The sequence below is a fragment of the Mus caroli genome, unplaced genomic scaffold (genome assembly GCF_978045245.1).
Source record: "Mus caroli unplaced genomic scaffold, Mus_caroli_1 scaffold_8, whole genome shotgun sequence".
Taxonomy (NCBI): domain Eukaryota; kingdom Metazoa; phylum Chordata; class Mammalia; order Rodentia; family Muridae; genus Mus; species Mus caroli.
Window position 1 is genome coordinate 119,134,448 of NW_028227263.1, and position 21,339 is coordinate 119,155,786.

Below are 21,339 nucleotides of genomic sequence, written 5' to 3' on the forward strand. Positions count from 1 at the left end.
TCACCTGCAAGGGAACCATCCAGTGAACCCCTTCTTTTCCTCTGCTCTCTTCCTGTATCTCTGGGGCCAAGAGTGTCATTCAGGGCCCCTATTCTGTTCTCAGATCCTCTGTGGTATACAGCATGGGATGTCAGAGACTGAGAACCAGGTACAGGGACTGCCCCTTGTCCATCCCCAGGCATGTGGGGTCAGTGGCTTCACACAGACAGATGCCCACCGAGGGGCATGTGGAAAGTGTCTGGCAGTCCTCCTGCATCTGCTTTTCCAGAGCACTGGAACTCTGGTGGGACATGGGCATTCTCTCCCTCTCCCCTCTTCTCCTATATCCACATCCCTGCACAACTTCAGGGAGGGATCCTGACTCAAAGGACTAGGCAGATTGTTAGAGGAATACACATGGCTCCCTCCTCTGGCCTCTGCCTCATGAAGCTGTGTGTACACACAATTAGAAATATATTCACACATATATGCATACATAAAAACCTATATACATACTCATAAATATCCATATTTTAAGTTATAGTTGAGGTTATTTTAAAATGGTATGCACCTCACTCTGCAAGCCACTTGTTGACTCCCCTGATTCTGTTCTAATATCTATAAGTAAAGCTTGACCACAACCCATGCTAGAACATTCACTGGAACTTGTGTTACTTAATACCCCTAATCTTCCTCAAGCCACACATTGTATCACTTCTGCTAAAATTTAGATCAAAGTCTACAATGGTCCACACAGCCCTACCTGACCTGACTCTTCCTCCTGCTGCTCCATTCTTCAAGTGTTGCTCATTGACAGGAGACCCATGTTGCTCCCTGAACCTGCTCATCTTCAGGTTCTTTCAGCAAAACTCCCTCTCTCGGGTAACACCACCTATAGCTCTCAGAGTCTCTGTTCACAGACAAAGCAAGATGCTCTTTCTCCAACTGCCTCCACTTTCTAAAGTAACATGCTGCTTATTTTATTCTCTGCCCCCTTCTATCTGCTTGCATTTGTCTGTCACACCCAGGTAAATGTTCCCCTGGCATGACAATCTTACATGCCTCTCAGATGCCACAAATCAAATGTTCTCCAGGACACAGGAGACAAATAAATTATCAGTGACTTGAAGAATGAGTGAATGTATGGATCAAGGCAGGTGTCATTTAATAAATATCAATTTTCATACCCTTAGGAGCCATGAAACCTAGTTGTCACCAAAAGAGAAAAGCAATCTCAAGAAGACTTTAACTCAAGTACAACCACACATATCTCTGACTTTGAAAGGACATAGAAATATTGGTATCAACTCTCCTTCCCACAGTCAGTACATTTACATGTGTTCCATTTATGCTCTTAAAACACATGTGGAGTCCTATATAACTAGATGTTCATGAAAGGTCTTGAAGACATCTATAAATTCTCAAAATAATTTCACAAGTTGTTTTTTACAGACAGGATGATCTTAAGTCCTGTGTGTAGCTAAGTAATGTACTTGACCTCTTAGAGTCCTGCTTCCACTTCCCAAGTTCTGTGATTACATGTATGTGCCACAAGAGCTGGAAAATACTCAAAAGATTACATCAATTTCTTACTAGTGAGTACATATCATGCATGTCCTTTTGGGTCTGAGTTACCTTACTCAGGATGGTATTTTCTAGTTCCCTCCATAGGCCTGCAAAATCAGGATGTCCTGTTTCTTAATAGTTGAGTAGTATTCCATGGTGTAAATGAACATGTTTTTGTATCCATTCTTCTGTCATGGGTTGTTTCCAGCTTCTGACTATCATAAATAAGGCTGCTATGAGCCGGGCGTGGTGGCGCATGCCTTTAATCCCAGCACTCGGGAGGCAGAGGCAGGTGGATTTCTGAGTTCGAGGCCAGCCTGGTCTACAAAGTGAGTGCCAGGACAGCCAAGGCTACACAGAGAAACCCTGTCTCAAAAAACCAAAAAATAAAAAAATAAAAAAATAAGGCTGCTATGAACATAATGAAACATGTGACCCTGTGGCATGATGGGGCATCTTTGGGGTATATTCTCAAGACTGGTAGAGATGGGTTTTCAGGTAGATCTATTTCCAACTTTCTAAGGAACCTGCAGATTGATTTCCAGAGTGGTTTTTTCAAGTTTTCAATAGCACCAGCAATGGAGGAATGTTCCACTTTCTCTACATCCTCTCCAACATGTGCTGTCACCTGAGGATTTGAATTCACCCATTCTGATTGGTGTAAGGTGCAATCTCAGGGTCATTTTGATTTGCATTTCTCTGATCACTAAGGACTTTGAACATTTCTTTAGGTCCTTCTCAGCGATTCAAGATTCCTCATATGTGAATTCTCACTTTAGTTCTATACCCTAATTTTGATTAGTTTGTTTAGTTTTGTGTGTGTGTGTGTGTGTGTGTGTGTGTGTGAATAACTTCTTGAGTTAATTTTTTTCCAAAATTGTCTTTAGAAAAAAAAAAAAAACAAAAAAGCACAGAACATCCAAGATACTGTCCACAGAACTCAAAAAGGTCAACAAGCTGAAGTGCCCAAGTAAGCACAACTCAGTACCACTTGGGAGAGAAAAGAAAGCTATCACAAGTGGGAAGGGAGGGAGGGAGCTAGGAGGAAAAGTGGATTGGGGTGGGGAGCGTGGGGGAGAGGGGAACCTGATCTGGTACTGGGTGAAGGAAAGGGACTAAAGCCCTGAGGGCCAGCACATAGAATGGAAATGACAAACTTAGAGGATAGGAGGTTGGGGGGACCCTCCAGAATGCACAAGAGACTTAGAAGGTGAGAAACTCTCAGGACTCAAAGGGAGGGACCTTAGATGAAATGCCAGACAGTAGGAAGAGGGAACTTATAAAGCTCACCTGTAGGAGGGAGACAGTGAGGGATGCGGTTCCCATCCTACAATCACAACTATGACCTAAAATTGTTCCTGTCTGAAAGAATTACAGGGATGGAAATGGAGAGGAGCCTGAGGAAAAGAAAATCCAGCAACAGACCCAACGTGGGAACTAGCTTAAGGGGATGTCCCAAGGCCTGACACTATTACTGAGGCTATAGAGTGCTCACAAAAAGGAATTTATCATGACTGTGCTTTGAAAGACCCAACAAGCAGGTGAAAGAGTCAGATACAGATATTTGCACCCTACCAATGGACAGAAGCAGCTGATCCCTGTTGTTGAACTAGGGAATGCTGAAAGGAGCTGATGAGAAGGGCAAACCTGTAGGAGGACCAGCAGTCTCAATTAATCTGGATCCCTGAGAGATCTCTCAAACACTGGACCACCAAACAGACAGCATACACCAGTTGATATGAAGCCCCCAACGCACATACAGTAGAGGACTGCCAGGTCTGTGTTCATTCAGAGATGATGCACCTAACACTCAAGAGACTGGAGACCCCAGAGAGTTTAGAAGTCTAGTGTGGTGGGGGTGGGGACATGCATGTGGAGACAGGTAGGTGGGAAGTGGGTAGGGGATGTGGAATGGTTTGAGGGTGCATGGGGGGAATAAAATATGGAGTATAAAATTTTAATTAGATCTTGGGCATGAAATCAGCGAATGGTCCCACGGTCGGTCCCCAGAGGACTCTCCACTCTGCAGACACCCTAGCACACCCAGGATCTTAGGATCACTGGTAAGTGGAACACAACATCTGTCCCAAAACAACTGGAAGGGGCTTGTGCCAGCAGGAACAGGGACAAAGGAAATCCACCTGACCAGTGGCTGGGGTTAATTCGGGTTGGCGCCAGCCCCACGCCACCTTGGGCACAAACTCGGAGGATGGTCCCACGGTCCCCAGAGGACTCTCCACTCCACAGGTGCCCTAGCACACCCAGGAGCCTTAGAATCACTGAGGTAAGGCTCCTCCAGGCTTTGGAGGTAAGGTACCTCCAAAGTAAGCTCTGACCCCAGGACTCAGGAAAGAGCATGATGGTGTATGCTGGGTATCTCAGAGACCAGTCTAAACAGGAGATCACATGGGCTACAGAAGCTACCGAGTTTCTTGGACAGAGTCTCTTCAGGCCTTCATCCTCAGCCAGAAGGCAGAGCTGAGACCTGGATCTCTGGGCACCTTCCCTGACAGAGCAGAGTTGGCCTCCAGGTTAGGCTCTGACCTCAGAATGCAGATTAGAGAACCATCTTGTATCCCAGGTCTCTCAGAGACTGGTCCACACAGGAGAGCGCATGGGCCACAGAAGCAACAGAGCTTCTTGGAAGGGGTCCCTTTGGGCCGTCATCTTCAGCCAGCAGTCAGATCTGACCACCAGACCTCTGTGTACTTTCCCTACAAGAGGAGAGCTTGTCTGCAGAGAGAGCTCTGACCACGAGAACTCAGGAGAAAGTTGGACTCCCAGGAGACCTGATAGAGGCTTACAGAATCACAGGAGGAAAATCTCTACCCAAAGGCAGCTAGAACATCTAATACCAGAGATTACCAAATGGCAAAAGGCAAATGTAAGAATCTTATTATCAGAATCCAAGACCATTTTGGCATCATCAGAACCCAGTATGCCCACCACAGAGCGAGTCCTGAATACCAAAAACACCTGAACAGCAAGATTCTGATTTAAAATCATATTTCATGGGGCTGATAAAGGGTTTTAAGAAGGGCATTAATAACTCACTTAAAGAAATACAAAGAACACTGCTAAACAGGTAGAAGTCTTTAAAGAGGAAACACAAAAAATCCCTTAAAGAATTACAGGAAAACACAACCAAACAGGTGATGGAATTTAAAAAAAAAAAATCGAAAAATGGAAGTAGAAACAATAAAGAAAACCCAAAGGGAGACAACTCTAGAGATAGAAATCTTTGGAATGAAATAAGGAACCATATGTGAGCATCAGCAACAGAATACAAGAGATGGAAGAAATAATCTCAGGTGCAGAAGATTCCATAGAAAACATGGATATAACAATCAAAGAAAATGCAAAATACAAAAATATCCTAACTCAAAACATCACGGAAATCTAGGACACAATTAAAAAACCAAACCTAAGGATAATAGGTATAGATGAAAATGAAGATTTTCAACTTAAACGATGAGTAAATATCTTCGACAAAATTATAGAAGAAAACTTCCCATACCTAAAGAGAGATGCCCATGAACACACAAGAAGCCTATAGAACTCCAAATAGACTGGACCAGAAAAGAAATTCATCCTGACTCATAATAATCAGAATAGCAAAAGCACTAAATAAAGACAGAATATTAAAAGCAGTAACGGAAAAAGGTTAAGTAATATATAAAGGCAGGCCTATTAGAATTACTCCAGACCTTTCGCCAGAGAGTATGAAAGCCTAAAATAAGACAGCTGCAAGAACAGAATCCCAACTCTAACAACAAAAATAACAGGAATCAAAAGTTACTTTACTATCTTTTATTATCAATGGACTCAATTCCCCAATAAAAAGACGTACACTAGCAGACTGGCTACACAAACAGAACCCAACATTTTGCTTCTTACAAGAAACCCACCTCAGGGAAAAAGACAGACACTACTTCAGAGTGAAAGGCTAGAAAACAATTCTCCAGGCAAAGGGTCAGAAAAAACAAGCTGGAGTAGTCATTCTAATATCAAATAAAATCAACTTCTAACCCAAAGTTTTCAAAAAAAAAAAAGAGGGGCACTTCAAACTCATCAAAGGTAAAATCTTCCAAGATGAACTCTCAATTCTGAATATCTATGCTTCAAAAGCAAGGGCATTCATATTCATTAAGGAAACTTTAGTAAAGCTCAAAGCACACATTGCACATTAAGTATAATAGCGAGAGACTTCAACACTCCACTCTCATCAATGGACAGATCCTAAAAAAAAGAAACTAAACATAGACACATTGAAACTAACAGAAGTGATGAAACAAATAGATTTAACAGATATCTATAGAACATTTTACTTTAAAACAAAGTACCTCATGGTACCTTCTCCAAAATTGACCATATAATTGGTTAAAAAACAGGCCTCAACAGATACAAAAATACTGAAATTATCCCATGCATCCTATCAGATCAAACAAACTAAGGCTGATCTTCAACATCAACAAAAATAAAAGAAAGCCAACATTCACATAGAAGCTGAACAACAGTCTACTCAATAATACTTGGTCAAGGAAGAAATAAAGAAAGAGATTAAAGACTTTTTAGAGTTTAATGAAAATGAAGCCACAACATACCCAAACTTATGGGACACAATGAAAGCAGTCCTAAGAGGAAAACTCATAGCTCTGAGTGCCACCAAAAAGAAACTAGAGAGAGGACACACTAGCAGCTTGACAGCACACCTAAAAGCTATAGAACAAAAGAAAGCAAATATACCCAAGAGGAGTAGAAGGCAGGAAATAATCAAACTTAGGGCTGAAATCAACCAAGTGGAAACAAAAAGAACTATACAAAGAAACAACGAACTCAGGAGCTGGTTCTTTGAGAAAATAAACATGATAGATGAACCTTTAGCCAGACTAACTAGAGGGCAGAGGGACAGTATCCTAATTAACAAAATCAGAAATGAAAAAGGAGACATAACAACAGAACCTGGGGAAATCCAAAACATCATCAGATCCTACTACAAAAGTCTATACTCAACAAAACTGGAAAACCTGTATGAAATGGACAATTTCCTAGACAGATACCAGGTACCAAGTTTAAATCAGGATCAGAATACAGATCTAAGCAGTCCCATTTCCCCTAAAAAGATAGAAGCAGTCATGAATAATCTCCCAACCAAAAAAAGCCCAGGAACAGATGGCTTTAGTACAGAGTTGAATCCGACATTGAAAGAAGACCTAATTCCAAATCTCCTTAAACTATTCCACAGAACAGAAACAGAGGGAAATCTACACAATTCATTCTATGAAGGCACAATTACTCTGATAACTAAACCACACAAAGACCCAAAAAAGAAAGAGAAATTCAGACCAATGTCCCTTATGAAAACCAATGCAAAAATACTCAATATAATTCTCGATAAACGAATCCAAGAACATGTCAAAATGATCATCCACCATGATCAAGTAGGCTTTATCCCAGGGATGCAGGGATGGTTCAATATACGGAAATTTGTCAATGTAATCCACTATATAAACAAACTCACAGAAATAAACCACATGAGCATCTTGTTAGATGCAGAGAAAGCATTTGACAAAATCTAACACCCATTCATGACAAAAGTCTTGGAAAGATCAGGAATTCAAGGCCCATACTTAAACATGATAAAAGCAATCTACAGCAAACCAGTAGCCAATATCAAAGTAAATGTTGAGAAGCTGGAAGCAATCCCACTAAAACTAGGGACTAGAAAAGGCTGCCCACTTTCTCCCTACCTATTCAACATTGTACATGAATTCCGAGCCAGAGCAATTCGACAACAAAAGGAAATCAAGGGTATACAAATTAGAAAGGAAGAAGTCAAAATATCACTTTTTGCATATGATATGATAGTATATATAACTGACCCTAAAAATTCCACCAGAGAACTCCTAAACCTGATAAACAGCTTCAATGAAGTAGCTGGATATAAAATTAACTCAAACAAGTCAATGGCCTTTCTGTACACAAAGGATAAACAGGCTGAGAAAGAAATTAGGGAAACAACACCCTTCTCAACTGTCACAAATAATATATAATACCTTGGCGCGACTCTAAGAAATTGAAAGGTCTGTATGATAAGAACTTCAAGTCTCTGAAGAAAGAAATTAAAGAATATCTCAAAAGCTGGACAGATCTCCCATGCTCATGGATTGGCAGGATCAATATAGTAAAAATGGATATCTTACCAAAAGCAATCTACAGATTCAATGCAATCCCCATCAAAATTCCAACTCAATTCTTCAACGAATTAGAAAGGGCAATCTACAAATTCATCTGGTAAAACAAGAAACCTAGGATAGCAAAAACTCTTCTCAAGGATAAAAAAAAACCTCTGGTGGAATCACCATGCCTGACCTAAAGCTTTACTACAGAGCAATAGTGATAAAAAAAAACTGCATGGTACTGGTATAGTGACAGACAAATAGACCACAGGAATAGAATTGAAGACCCAGAAATGAACCCACACACCTATGGTCACTTGATCTTCGACAAGGGAGCTAAAATCATTCCTTGTGGAAAAAAGAAATCATTTTCAACAAATGGTGCTGGAACAACTGGTGGTTATCATGAAGAAGAATGCGAAGAAGATATGGGCACAGGGGAAAGATTCCTGAGTAGAACAGCAATGGCTTGTGCTGTAAGATCGAGAATCAACAAATGGGACCTCATAAAATTGCAAAGCTTCTACAAGGCAAAAAACATTATAAATAAGACAAAAAGGCCACCAACAGATTGGGAAAGCATCTCTACCTATCCTAAATCAGATAGGGGACTAATATCCAATACATATAAAGAACTCAAGAAGGTGGACTCCAGAAAATCAAATAAACCCATTAAAAAATGGGACTCAGAGCTAAACAAAGAATTCTCACATGAGGAATACCGAATGGCTGAGAAGCACCTAAAAAAATGTTCAAGATCCTTAACCATCAGGGAAATGCAAATCAAAACAACCCTGAGATACCACCTCACACCAGTCAGAATGGCTAAGATCAAAAATTCAGGTGACAGCAGATGCTGGCGAGGATGTGGAGAAAGAGGAACACTACTCCATTGTTGCTGGGATTGCAAGCTTGTACAAATCACTCTGGAAATAAGTCTGGAGGTTCCTCAGAAATTTGGTCATAGTATTATTGGAGGATCCCACAATACCTCTCCTGGGCATATATCCAGAAGATGTTCCAACAGGTAAGAAGGACACATGCTCCACTATGTTCATAGCAGCCTTATTTATAATACCCAGAAGCTGGAAAGAATTCAGATGTCCCTCAACAGAGGAATGGATACAGAAAATGTGGTACACTTACACAATGGAGTACTACTCAGCTATTAAAAACAATGAATTTATGAAATTCCTAGGCAAATGGTTGGACCTAGGGGGCATCATCCTGACTGAGGTAACCCAATCACTAAAGAACTCACACAATATGTACTCACTGACAAGTGAATATTAGCCCAGAAACTTAGAATACCCAAGATGTAAGATACAATTTGCAAACACATGAAACTCAAGAAGAATGAAGACCAAAGTGTGGACACTTTGCCCCTTCTTAAAATTGGGAACAAAATACCCATGGAAGGAGTTACAGAGACAAAGTTTGGAGCTGAGACAAAAGGATGGACCATCTAGAGACTGCCATATCCGGGGATCCATCCCATAATCAGCCTCCAAATGCTGACACCATTGCATACACTAGCAAGATTTTGCTGAAAGGACCCAGATATAGCTGTCTCTTGTGAGACTATGCTGAGGCCTAGCAAACACAGAAGTGGATGCTCACAGTCAGCTATTGGATGGATCACAGGGCACCCAATGGAGGATCTAGAGAAAGTACCCCAGGAGCTAAAGGGATCTGCAACCCTATAGGTGGAACAACAACCAGTACTTTGAACTAACCAGTACCCCCAGAGATCATGTCTCTAGCTGCATATGTATCAGAAGATGGCCTAGTCAGCCATCAGTGGAAAGAGAGGCCCATTGGTCAATCAAACTTTATATGCCTCAGTACAGGGGAATGCCAGTGCCAACAAGAGGGAGTGGGTGGGTGGGGGAGTGGGTGGGTGGGGGAGTGGGTGGGTGAGCATGTGTGGGACTTTTGGGATAGCTTTGGAAATGTAAATAAAATAAATACCTAATTTAAAAAAAAAGTAAAATCTTCCAAGTATCTCCCTTTATGGATATATTTGATTCAATCTTTAAATATACTTTTTTTAATCCAAAAAAAAGATCAAGGGGATACAAATTGGAAAGGAAGAAGTCAAAATATCACTCTTTGCAGATTATATGATAGAATATATAAGTGACCTTAAAAATACCACCAGAGAACTCCTAAACCTGATAAAAATTTTCAGTGCAATAGCTAGATATAAAATTAATTTGAACACATCAGTGGCCTTTTTCTACACAAAGTATAAACAGGATGAGAAAGAAATTAGGGAAACAACACCCTTCACAATAGTCACAAAAAATATAAAACAGCATGGTGTGACTCTAACAAGGGAAGTGAAAGATCTGTATGATAAGAACTTCAAGTCTCTGAAGAAGGAAATTGAACAACATCACAGAAGATGGAAAAATCTCCCATGCTCATAGATTGGCAGAATTAACATAGTCCAAATGGCTATCTTGCTGAAAGGAATCTACAGATTCAATGCAATCCCCATCAAAATTCCAACTCAATTCCTCAATGAATTAGAAAGGGAAATTTGCAAATTCATCTGAAATAACAACAACAAAAAAAGCTAGAATAGCAAAAACTATTCTCAACAATAAAAGAAACTCTGGTGGAATCACCATGCCTGAACTCAAGATGTACTACACAGCATTTGTGATTTAAAAAAAAAAATGCATGGTACTGGTACAGCAACAGACAGGTAGGTCAATGGAATAGAATTGAAGACCCAGAAATAAACCCTCACACCTATGGTCACTTGACCTTTGACAAAGGAGCTAGAACCATCCAGTGGAAAAAAGACAGCATTTTCAACAAATGGTGCTGGCTCAAGGGGCAGTTATCATGTAGAAGAATGCAAATTGATCCATTCTTATCTCCTTGTACAAAGCTCAAGTCTAAGTGGATCAAGGAACTCCATATAAACCAGAGACAGTAAGACTTATATAGGAGAAAGTGGGGAAAGGCCTCAAAGATATGGGCACAGGGGAAAAATTCATGAACAGAACAACAATGGCTTGTGCTGTAAGATCAAGAATTGACAAATGGGACCTCATAAAATTGCAAAGCTTCTGTAAGGCAAAAGACACTGTCAAAAAAAAAACCCCAAAAAACAAACAAACAAACAAACAAATAACACACACAAACAACACACACAAAAAAAGGGCAACCAACAGATTGGGAAAGAATCTTTACCAATCCTAAATGTGATAGGAGACTAATATCCAATATATGCAAAGAACTCAAAAGCTGGACTCCAGAAAATCAAATAACCCTATTAAAAAGCAGGTACAAAGCTACACATAGAATTCTCACCTGCGGAATAGCGAATGGCTGAGAAGCACCTGAAAAAATGTTCAACATCCTTAATCATCAGGGAAATGCAAATCAAAACAACCCTGAGATTCCACCTCACACAAGTCAGAATGGATAAGATCAAAAATTCAGGTGAAAGCAGATGTTGCCAAGAATGTGGTGAAAGAGGAACACTCCTCTATTGCTGGTGGGATTGCAAGCTGGTACAACCACACTGGAAATCAGTCTAACGGTTCCTCAGAAAACTGGGCATAGTACTACCAGAAGATCCAGCAATACCTTTCCTGGGCATATACCCAGAAGATGCTCCAACTTGTATTAAGGATACATGCTCCACTAAGTTCACAGCAGCCTTATTTATAATAGCCAGAAGCTGGAAAGAACCCAGATGTCCCTCAACAGAGGAATTGATACAGAAAATCTGGTACATTTACACAATGGAGTTCTACTCATCAATTAAAAACAATGAATTCATGAACTTCTTAGTCAAATGGATGGTTCTGTAGGATAATATCCTGAGTGAGGTAACCCAATCACAAAAAAACTCACATGATATGTACTCACTGATAAATGGATATTAGCCCAGAAACTTATAATATCCAAGATAGAATTAGAAAAACACATGAAACTTAAGAAGAAGGAAGACCAAAGTGTGGGTACTTCGTTCCTCCTTAGAATGGGGAACAAAATATCCATGGAAGAAGTTACAGAGACCATGTTTGCAGGTGAGACAGAAGGAAGGACCATCCAGAGGCTGCCCCACCCAGGGATTCATCCCATAAACAGCCACCAAACCCAGACACTATTGCATATGCCAGCAAGGTTTTGCTGACAGGACCCTGATATAGCTGTCTCTTGTGAGTCTATGCCAGTGCCTGGCAAATACAGAAGTGGATGCTCACATTCATCTATTGGATGGAACACAGGGCACCCAATGGAGGAGCTAGAGAAAGCACCCAAAGAGCTGAAGGGGTCTGCAACCCTATAGGAGGAACAACAATATGAACTAACCAGCACCCCCAGAGCTCATGTCTCTAGCTGCATTTGTAGCAGAAGATGTCCTAGTCAGCCATCATTGAGAATAGAGGCCCCTTGGTCTTGCAAAGATTATATGCTCCAGTACAGTTGAATGCCAGGGCCAGGAAGCATGAGTGAGTGGATTGGGGAGCAGGGCAGTGGGAGTGTATAAGAGACGTTCGGTATAGCATTTGAAATGTAAATGATGAAAATATGTCATAAAAATTTAATTAATTAATAAAAAATAAAAATAAAAAAGTTAACATCAACTTCTATGTGCATATTTATAAAAGAAGTGGCCTGCACTTTCAACCAAATTCTGAAAAGATTTAGTGATATCTCCATCACTAAGTAGCTTTATACCAGGAGTGTTTCAGAGACTTGGGACCTCCATACCTCTATACACTAGAGCTCAGCCTCTCCCCTCACCATCTGTGTACCTGCACAGATGAATATTTCCTGAATAAAACCTCATCCACTATCTCTGTTTATTTTCCAAATGCCTGGACTTGGACAATCTATAAAGAAAAGAGAATTATTTCTTAGGTTTCTAGGAACTGGGGGCTTTCAGGTTATTGTAGATGCATTTGGAAGGTCTTTCCTTGTGTGTCATTCATGTTAAAAGAACGAGAGATGAAAAATGAACCTGAGGAGGAGGGAGCTGAACTCACTTTGACAGCAAACCCAATCTTATGACAGATATATTAATGCATTTGTGAGGCAGATCTCAGAAAAAGAAAGGTGAAGGAGACAAGAGTGACTGTTGGCTTAATGTTTTACATTGTGTGAAGGTGTGACTCTGTATTTTCAATTGTGAATTCTGTACCAACAGAGAGCTAAATGCTGGCAGGATTCTGGTATCATCATTTCTATGGTCCATCACTAGAATTTCTATTTTGTAAAAATTCATCTTTCCTCACCTGCCTAAAGGCAATCTATAATTGGATCCAAGGTTGTCTTGCTGCTGATTACTTGTAATAAAGAGCTGACAGATCTTTATTCCTGCTAAGGTAGGAAGTATTAGGCAGGACTTTCAGTCAGAAAGAATGAAACAGGGGAAGAAAGCAGAACATGGCTAGTGGCAGTCCATGAGCAAAATAGTCCAGGTAAGTTAGATGAGACAGCTGACAGACTGTCCTAGCAAAAGGCCTAAGCTTTAAACTATATTAGAAGCCTCTGTATCATAATGTATACAGAACATGGATCCTAGGAAATGATGCCAAGATGATGGTAAGACAAAGAAGAACAGACCAAAAGAGAAGTAGTTGTGAAAGGATGTTTTGAAGGTGCCTCCTTTAGGGACTGAGGATGGTTTCATTGGCCAATTGCTTGTCTGTTTCCTTCTTATACCCAATAACAGGATGTGATGCATGACCATACCCAACTTAAAATATGTGTTTTAAAAAAATACTGAAAGAATACCCCCAATATAATAGCATTGAAATATATAACTTATTTATTAAAAAATTAAAGTGGTAACCTGAAACTATATAATCTTCATGCTTTTTAGTTTTATCATTGGAAATTGAAACTACAGTTTGTCTCTGCATCTCTACTACTGGCTAAAATGATGTCATAATAAAGACCTCGATATTTATAACAGACATATCATGATTAAAGCCCACACAACCATCTTAGAACAACACAGCTGCCTAGTCGAGTTGATCCAGCTTCTTGAGCAACCATGGACGCCTCCAGGAAACATCCAAGAGGGCTTGTCAGCACCTACAAGTTCATCAGCACCTGGGTATGAAATTGATCCAGACTACATAGAGCTAACATGGCCTTTATTTAGCAGCTGTGTTTGAATCAGGCTGCAGGTTCATGCAGAGCATGCTTGAGACAGCCAAGCTGGTTTCTTCTGGGGTTCACCATTGGACATGACTACCAAGTGGCATCCAGAGCCACCTATCTGGACCAATTATCCTTTTCTTCTTGTCTGTTATATTTGCTATGACTTGAAACTAGTTTAAGTGTCCTCTGTGGGTTCACATCCTGGAGGCTCAGTCTCCAAAGTGGTTGTGTTGAGAGGTGGCTGAGCCATCCAGACTGGAACCTAATGAATAGCATTGGATCTTCAGGGAAGATCCACAAAATACCTAAATACTGGACAAGCAGAGAGAAGTGGATACTTGGAGAACTGATTATTTTAAAATAAGACCATTCCACATAGTCAGCCTCTTCTGCATGTGGCAGATTTTTCTTTCCTCTGCTGTGTGGTGACACATGAGAGGACTCCTCACCAGAGTCTGTAGAAAATAAACTGATTGATCTTAGACTGCCAAACTCCACAACTAGGAACTGGATGAATCTTTAATTTATAAAGAACTTAGTTTCTGGACGTTTATGATAGCAACAGAAAACAGATAAAGTTATGAGGAGACTTGATCTAGCCTGCTTAGTTGAACCACTCCACTTCTTACCATTCTTGGCTTCAGTCAAACCAGCTTGTCCCCATTGCTTAAAAATTCAACAGCTGCCTCCTCCCGGTTACATCATAGCATCATGCACCTAGCTCCACTCTTAGCACCAATTGATACTCAGGAATAGCTTCTTTTCAATACTCGTCTTCATTTGAGGATGTCTTTATGACTCTGGCAAGTCCTGCCTCTCATGTAAGTCTGTATGAATTATCAAGTGACCTTTAAATTCCCGATGCTTTGCTTTGACCCACCATCACCAAGTGAACAAGTAACTCGACTAATAAATTTTTTATAATTTTATTCTATACCTACAACCAGACTCTCAGCTCCTGTGGGCCAACGAATGCAGCTCTGCTCTCTGACTTTGCCACACACTTAGATCAATCACGGATTTGAACAATTGTTTAAAGCTCCGTGGAGAAGACAGTAGTTTCCTTCTCACTACACATTGCCTAGCTTGTGAACCTGGTTTGCTTATGACATTATGACTGACCCTACAGTGAAAAGATGTAACATGTCATGCTATCATGACAGGATATCTTCAGCTCACACTGTGAGTCTGTGAGCAGTTCGAGTGCTTGGGAAGTGTTCCACTTTCTTCAGTGGTGCAGCAACTCATAAGTTCCTCGTGTTCCAATAAATAGTCCCCATATTCATACTCATTCGAGCAACCATAACTCCTTCCAAGTATGAAGGAGCTTCAGGGAAAAAGGTAGACATAAGAATGAGAAAGGAAAGAATTAGATATTCAGAGAATATTTTAAAAAATAACAAATTAAATAGGATGTTAACTTGACATTTCCAACATGTTGGAAGCACATTTTTAAAACAGTTGTGGCAAGATGTGACCCACATCAGTCATTTCAGCACATGAGATGTTAAGTCAAGAGGATCATTAGCCTGGAAATAGTAGGGTGTCCTTGTCTCAAAACCTAATTTTAAAAAATGAATACACCATTGATGCAGGTAAGTGATTTATTAAAAACCAAAGGGTAGCAAGACATTGAGATTGTTGCCATTATATCAGCTCTCTCAATCAGATTTGTTGGCATGGATGCTTATTGGGTTTTAATGAGAAAGTGGTAATTAAAAATGGAATCCCAGCTGTGAGGACTACTAAAGATAGTGCCAGAACCAGCTGCTTGTATGGCATATCGTATTTATAAATGATTAGCCCTATACCCCTACCTACCTACAAACCTAACCTCCTGCTTTGCCTCTCCTCCCCTTTGTCCTGGAACATCTCAGGCTAATCTCTTTTGCTGTCTAAGCAAACCTTGGTTGTTGATGCCTCTAAGATTTTTCTTTCTCTTCTGGAACAGACAAGTCCCACGAGTTGAAATTCTGAATGCTTACACCTCAATACCTCAATACCTCTATACCTCTCATACTCCAAATACAGTGCCCCACACAATTCCAACACAGGAAGACTCAATTATCAGTCTGAGCATGAGTCAGCATCCATCACCAGTCAAGATCTCAACCATTCCCTCACCAACCTTCCCACATGAACCTACACCCTGAAAGGAGTCTCTTGCTCTTCCTGATGAATGACCTCAAAAAAAAAAAAAAAAAAAAAAACAGGGGGTAACCCACACTAAGACCTCATATAGTTCTCACCTTACTAAAAGACTTGAGGAGGCCTCCTCTGTCAATCTGCAAGAGGTTTCCCAAAAAGGAGAGGGGGCAGGGTCCTGGTGGAAGATGGCCATATGCCTTTGACTGGCCTCTGATCAAGAGTAGCAAGAAGCCTGTAAGGAGAACAAGGAGGAGCAGGACACTGGGCTCCATGGTCCTGGACTAAACACTGTCTGCTTCACTGCACACTCCAGCAGGACCTTTTATGCTGAACCCTCCTCTCCACTTATGCAACTTCAGCTGTTCCCACATCCTGTCTCTCATTCTCCAGGTGTGTGAGCACCATACTTGGGATGCTGATGACCTGCTAACCCCCTATTCTATTATCACCACACTGTCATTGGCAAGGACAGCATGAAATAAATATACAGGACAAAAGGACACTGGGAGTGATGCCTTTGTTTCTGGGGGTGGGTGAGTACTTATTAGCTGAGCTTTGTTTGTTGACTTATTCAGGCATGAACCTGTGTGGCCATTATATGCCTAGAAACTAGACTTACAAATGGTTTTGAGGGACAATGAGGGTGCTGAGAACTAAATCCAGGTGCTCTGAAAGAACAGCAAGTGTTCTTTCTGAACTGCTGAACTACCTTTCCAATTTGCATATCATTTTTCTAGCGCAGTTATAGTACAGGGCTTACTGGGCTCCAAGTGAGCTGGGACTTATTCATTCTGCAGTAAAGGGAAGCAGAGGCTTAGAGTTCAAGTTCAGCTCTTCCACCTGCCTCTCTTCCATTTACATTTCAGCATGAATTTTAGAGGGAATATTCAGCAATTAGAATTTTGGCCTGCTTTCTCCCCTAAAAATAACTATGGCCTATTTTCAAAGAAAAGATATTTAATGTATCCTAATACCCCAAACTTATAATTTCAAAAGTCTTTCCCATAGAACACCACATAATTTATCAACTTTGTTGGACATCATTCCATTGTGAAGTACATACTTTTGAGGTTTTGTATTACTGTTTATTGCAATGCTCCTCTAAGATTTGGAGTATGCACATAGCCTGAGGGATCCTACCCCCAGTTAATTTTGATTTGTAAATAAAGCTGTCTTTTCTCCCCAGCCAACATCTGGGGTGAAGAGACATAAGTGGGGGATGGAGTCTGAGGGAGTTGTCTTCCCAGGCTAGAAACCAGGGGGAAGGAACAAGGAAAAGAAGACACCATGGGAAAGGAAAAAAATGCAAGTGGGAGATGGAGAACTGCAATGAGATAGCTGAGCCATTTTGGGATGACCATTTGGAGTTAAAAGAAGCCCAGACAGAAAATAGAAAATAGTAACTAATAACTCAGAGTTATCAATAGGAAAAATGGATTCTAACAACATGGAGGTTAGGCAGTTGTCCAACTATTTTATTTTAAAATATAAGGTTGTATGTATCTTTCATCTGAAACATAAATGGTCAAAGTTGGGAAGTAACCCTACAGCAGGATTCATTAAATATATATTACAACAGCATACTGGTATAAATCATATTGACTAGGATCATCTTGCATCTTCATTCTCTATGGCATAAATTATGTCTTATATGGACATTTGATAAGAGAAGTGGTAACAAATTAAGAACCTGAAAGGGCATGAGTCCTCTGTAGAGAAGAGAGGAAGATGGAGCAGTAAATGAATAAGGGACAGTCATCTTGACAAAACTCACCTCTACAGAACTACACAGACATTATAGAACACAACTGGCTAAAGCTGGGCTCAGTTGATGGAGTACATTCCTAGCATACATGAAGACTCATATTTTACCTTCAGCACTGAATAAAGTGAGTGTAATAATAAACACTTACAATCTCAGGACCCTGAAGGTGGAGCTCCTACCTAAGGTCATTCCTGACTGGATACAATGACCTTCCCAAAGTATTTTCAACACAAGGAATGTCAGTAATCTAATACCCCAAAGCATCAGCATCATGTACTCCTAACATGGATTGCAGCATAGTGTCCCAGTGGCCAAGGATCACCCAATGTATATGGTTATCCTGATAGACACGCAGGTCAAAGGCAACCTAAAATGTCATTGGACTTCTTTCTTTATTCTCTTTCTATGAAGGTCTCATCACAAGATAGCCAAGGGAGACTAAATACAACTGATCCTTCTGCCTCTTGTGTTGATGCTGAGAGTACACTCATGAACCATCTCTGCCATATTATACCATGCTAGTATTAAACTCAGGGCTTCGTGCACACATGGCAAGCCAACATACCATCAACTCAGCTAAATCCCAGCACCCATATTTTTTTAGTTTTGTTTGGTTTGGCTTGGCTTGGTTTGGTTTTGGGGAAATGTATGACTATGTAGCCCAGGCTGAACATGAACTCCTATTTCTCCTGCCTCCACACTCCAGCACTTGAATTACACATGTGTACCAAAATGACTTGATGGTATTTTGAAGGTTGCTCTGCCAACCAGGCTGACTGTGAAATTCTGATCTTTCCTGTCAATACCAACAATTAGAAGCTGATGCCAGGACTTGAAGTTGGACGTAATCATAGGTTGTTTGTGTTCCAATTGTGTTTGAAATCTGATGTATATTTTCAGATGATAATATATATCAATTTGTACAATAAAGTATTTCAAATATCTTTGTTTTTTATAGATCATTTACATTCCTCTGCTGTTTCAACTTTACCATAAAATTTGACGTTTGAATTTGATTATCCATAGCACATTTTGTGTTGTATACCGGGCCGCAGCCTATATGAACTGGGTACACCTGGGACGCGGGCTGGGGCTGAAAAAGACTTAGACAGCGAGACAGGTTAATGGAGCCAAGAAGATTCCCTGTTCAAGGCTCTTGAGTTTATTAGGAGACCATGCTTATAAGGTGGAAGGCCCATCGCCCAGCCAGTCCACTCTTGGTGCCTGGAGTCATTCTGTCAGCACTTGGTCGAGACAGGTTTCTTGTTGTATTGTTGCCAAGTTGTTAGCACTAGTCTGCCAGTTCCACATGTTATCTCAGGAACATCTCTGGAAGACAAGTTCAGCCTCTCATCAGATAGCAGAATAGCAGGGCAGTTGTCACTTCAAAAAAGGAGCCAGCAAAGTCAGAAAGCTGCACTGCAGGTGGCCCTACCTCAGTGGCAACAAGGTTTGTACCAGCCTGCTTCAGGCTTGGGGAGGCTACAATTTCTCCCTGATTATATAATAAAAATAGCTGAAGTGAGACATAAAATTTATTTATGCTCCATAGTCCTGCCTGGGAGTTATGGTGGCTGGTGGCCATGCCTGACTTAGGAAATCTCAGATTTTTCCCAAGCCATTCTTATCTGTCAAGGAGATTATATGCAGCTTGTTTGTGTTCATTTTGCACAAAAATGGCTCTGTGGTGTATTATTAATAAACCACGGCCTCTTGGCATATACCTCTGTCTTAGATTAATATGGCTCCAAAATCTGGTTGGCCATCATTGACTAACCGGCCCTCATGGCACACCTTATTCCCAAATCAGACCACAGCCACAATATACTGAATATGCTTCTTCACATTAATTAATTTCTACCACCCATGCTTGCTGGAGGTGAGGCTGCATGCTTGCTGAAATCAGGCTGTGAGGCATTGACTGACCTGCTTGAAGAACAAAGTCAAGACAGTGAAAAACAACAGGATAAAAGCTTCTTTGTGAAAACCCAGGTACTTTATTCAGTGGCAAATTAGCAACAATCAAGCTCAGCCTCTGACCTCCAGGTCTGGGCAAGCTGGCTTTGAGAATTAGAACAAAGGCCAGAGATGCCCTGAAAGTGGAGGCTATGCTCCAAATTAATTTTGCTAGGTAATTAAGATTTTTAGCTTTCTTCAGTAGGAATCTCTAATATACGAATTATTACTAGACCAGTCCAAGATTGAGTTAGAATAACTGGTCACATTGAAGGAAAGAGAAGAATCATTATAACTCTTTCTCATGACTAATCTTTCTAAGTCAGATTCCACAGTCTCTAAAGTTCTATGTCCATAAGATTAAAAACCTTGAAGCAAGGCACCTTAGCTTGTCCAATCTGTGACAAAGGCAGGCAAGGGTGGGTAAAAATCATATACTCAATTCAGCTTTCTTGTCACCACAGTCAGGGCACTCAGCAAATTCACAGGTCAGCTTGTCATACGAATCCTTGACAGTTGTCATGTGTCTGCAGCAATCTGTGGAGAGAACCTAAGCTTTCCCCTTTCCCCAATGGGGTAGCTGTTCAGGATCAAGCCATATCCCAATAAGTAGATCCTTTTCATCTCACCTAGGCATGATTATGTCTAATTTTAACATACTATAAGGCATTTATTAAGTTCCTTGACATCCAAATTTCAAAATTCTTAAAATAAAAATATGAATTTAACTAATATGCGTGGGGATATAATTCCTCCACTTCTTTGTTTTTTAAGATGCTATAGTTTAATACCTTGTCTTTGAAAATTATAAAATTGTTGACAAAACATCTCAAATACTTGACTGTTATAGTCAGTTTTAATATAACATGGGCAGTGACTAATTATACTTTCAGTTGTTTCTGTTAAAGAGCAGTTGTAACTAGAAGGCTTGAAAAGTTATTAATAGTCACATGTACATAATTTATTTATTAATCAGAAATAAGAGCATTCATTTGCAGCAATTGATTAAGTATAGGTCCTTAAGAATTAACACCATTGTGTGGAAACAGGTTAAATATGAGGACACCAAGAAAAATTTTTTCTCAATTTGGCATGCACATTCTCTAAAAATACCAAAATATTATCTTAAGCCATTACTGTTTTGATTATATAAAGAATGAGATTATTCTTATGTAATGCCTGTAACCTGCCTGAGATATAAATCTAGCATGGCATTGCATTAAGGTGGTTTGTCCAGGCAATCCAGGAGAGATTCTTAAATGTCCAAAAACAGTCTTCTTGAAAGAGCAGCATTTTTTTTCTATGAGTTTTATATGCATAAACAATTGCAAATTCAAGAATTTATACTATCTGAGGGATGAACAATTTTAAGCAATTGTAAGCTCTGAGATATATATTGAAAAATATACAAATTAAACCTTGATTATTCAACATTTTAAAACACCATCTACAACACACAATTTAATTATCTGTGCTGAATCAAGAGGAAACCCAAAAGAATAAACGTGTGATCCAATTCACATATACTTTTCTCCCATAGAAGGGCTGTTTTGAAACACAGTAAATGGGATGTATGCATGAATTTATACACAGTACAAAAGCATGCAT

At 40.2% G+C, this 21,339-nt stretch overlaps 1 pseudogene; it reads right to left on the minus strand.

Moving 5' to 3' along the window:
* Positions 1–16,282, minus strand: part of LOC147003376 (cytochrome P450 2B1-like) — a 33,197-nt pseudogene extending 16,915 nt beyond the window's left edge.
* Positions 16,283–21,339: the final 5,057 nt, after the last annotated feature.